A 2,869-nucleotide genomic window follows, 5' to 3' on the forward strand; every position below is an offset into this window, starting at 1 on the left:
CTCACTGCTGGGTTCAATCCCTAGTACCACACCAAAAACCAAGCCAAACCAAAGACAAATAAGCAAAACCCAAAACAGAGCTAAAAATAAATTCAGCAAAGTTGCAGGCTCTAAAATTAATACACAAAATAAGTTTCATTTCTACATATTAGCAGTGAGAAATCTGAAAGGGAAATTAAGAAAATTGTTCATAACACCTCGTAATAAATTTAACCAAGGAGGCTAAAGATGTCTATCCTGAAGATTACAAAACACTACTGAAAGAAATTAAAGAAGATTAAACAAAGGAAAAGATGTGCTTGTGTGGACTGGATTATTTAACATTGTTAGGATGAAATTACTACACCCCCAAAAAAGAAACTACTACCTGAACCAATCTGCATATTCAACAAAGTCTCTATCAAAATTATGGTGGTGATATTTTTTTATAAATAAAAAACATTCTAAAATTTATAAAGAATCTCAAAGCATTCTAAATGACCAATATAATCTTGAGAAAGAACAAAATTGAAGGTCTCACATTTCTGATTTCAAGACTTACAACAAAGCCATTTGAATGGCTATTATAAATAGAAAATAACTGTTGGTAAAGGTACAAGATCCCAATGATGAATGTCTGTACTGTGTTTGAAGGTCTCACATTTCTGATTTCAAGACTTACAACAAAGCCATTTGAATGGCTATTATAAATAGAAAATAACTGTTGGTAAAGGTACAAGATCCCAATGATGAATGTAACTGTACTGTGTACTTAAAAAGTACCAATAAACTAAATAAGATATATATATATATATATATAAAAGAAAATAAGTGTTAGTGAACGGAGGTGAGGAACTGGAACCCTTGTGTGCTGCTGATGGGGCTGTAAAATGGTGAAGTGGCTATGGAAAACAGTGTGGTATTTCCTCAAAAAGCTAACCACAGCATTGCCATGAAACCCAGCAACTCTCCTAGGCATATAAAAAATTGAAAAGGGGTATTCACTCAGACCGTGTACAATGGTGTTTATAGCAGCATTAGTCACAATAGCTGAAAGGTAGAAACTGCCCAGTGGGTGGATGGGTTAAACACTTATGATTAAAAAAAAGAAAAAAGAAATAAAATTCTGATACATGTGATGGCATGGGGGAATGGAAACTATGTTATGACAAGTGAAATAAGCCAGGCAAAAAGAACAAAGAAGACAGGAGTCCACTTACACTAGGCACCTAAAATTGGCAAATTCATAGAGACAAAAAGTAAAATAGACCTTGCTGGGGACTGGGAGAAGTGGAAAGGGTACTTATTGCTTCACTTGAATTATGCTTTTGTTTAACAGTGATGAAGTTCTGGAAATAGATAATGGTCATACATGCACAACATTGTGAATATACTACTTAACACCATTGAACCATTGACTTAGAACTGGTTGCAATGCTACATTTTACATTATGTGAAGTTTGCCATAGTAAAATTCTTTTAGAAAACACATTCCATCTGGTGTGGTTGCACTCTCCTGTAATCTCAGCACTCGGGAAGCCTGAGGCAGGAGGATCTCAAGGTCGAGCCCAGCCTGGGCAATTTAGCTACATAGGGAGACCCTGTTTCAAAAATAACAAATAAAAGAGGGCTGGTGATGACATTTAGTACAAAGGCCCTGGAGTTAATACCCAGAAATCATGAACCACACCAACATGTTTCAGGGCCTCACCCTTAGAACTGATGGGATGGGTGCAAAATGGGGTGGGAACCTGGAATCTGTAATTTTCAAAAATGCCTCCCTGTTTTTCTCAGACATAGCCAGGTGCAGAAATGAGTTTTAGTCCTGGCCACTTCTCTCCAAAGGGACTGGAGCCAGTCTGGGGAAGGACCCACTGGACTCCATGAAGTACACGTGCATTATTCATAGATCTAAGCATGTGAAACTGAAGTGCTGCTTTAAAATCTGAGATTGTAGTGGTTGTAGGGCTTCAGGGTTAAGGTGCCCAGTCATTCGTGAAATGGTGGCGATCATAGTTCAGGTTGCATTTTAAATGTCTGTGCTTGGCAAGTAAAAATGAGCAGTCCTAGGTCGGTCTCTCAGCATTTTAATGCTTCTTTAAATTCCAAAGTCAGTCTGGGAACCATTGCTCCAGTCACCACCATTTAAAAATATTACAGTGATCCACGCACGCCCACTTTTATAGCAGCATAATTCACACACAATCTTGGAATTCAGCACACTCTTGGGAGCAGCCTATGTGTCCATCAACAGATGATTGAATAAAGAAGAGGTGGGATTTATATATGATGGAGTGCTACGCTGCCATAAAGAAGGATATACTCGAGGCATCTGGAGGTAAACGGCCGCACCTTGAGACCATAACGTTGAGTGAAATAAATCAGGCACACAAGCTCAGACATCGCACGGCTTCTCTTATAGGGGAAACCCAAGCTACAAATAAAGAGCAGAATAAATAGGAAGTAAGCAGGTGGATCCTTCTCAAATGGGAAGGAGATCAAGAGATGGAGGGAGGGGGAGAGAAAGGAGGGACGGGAGAGAACGGGGCAAAAGGAGTTAAACTGTGTTATGTATGCGCGCCTACTCCAGCAAGGAAGGAAAACGCTGTGTACCGCAAACACTAAAAAAAAAAAAAAAAAAAAAAAAAAAAAAAAAAAAAAAGCATCGGTCCTATTGTTTCTTCTGTTTGTACCAAAACCTGAAAGGACCTATCGGCCTGCTGTGGAGAAAGAAAATGGCAGGTGGAAGCCGAATTCTCAGGAGCCCTGACTTCCCTGCTGCCAGGCTCAGCTGGGCCCGGAGGAAGAGTACGCAGCGCGCTCCGGCCTCATCGCCGCGGATGGTCCAGGGCTCCTCGCCGGCCCGCCTTTCTGAGGGACTTTCTCGGGG

The sequence above is a fragment of the Fukomys damarensis genome, unplaced genomic scaffold (assembly GCF_012274545.1).
Source record: "Fukomys damarensis isolate Sample0158 unplaced genomic scaffold, DMR_v1.0_HiC HiC_scaffold_17, whole genome shotgun sequence".
In the NCBI taxonomy this organism is placed as follows: Eukaryota; Metazoa; Chordata; class Mammalia; order Rodentia; family Bathyergidae; genus Fukomys; species Fukomys damarensis.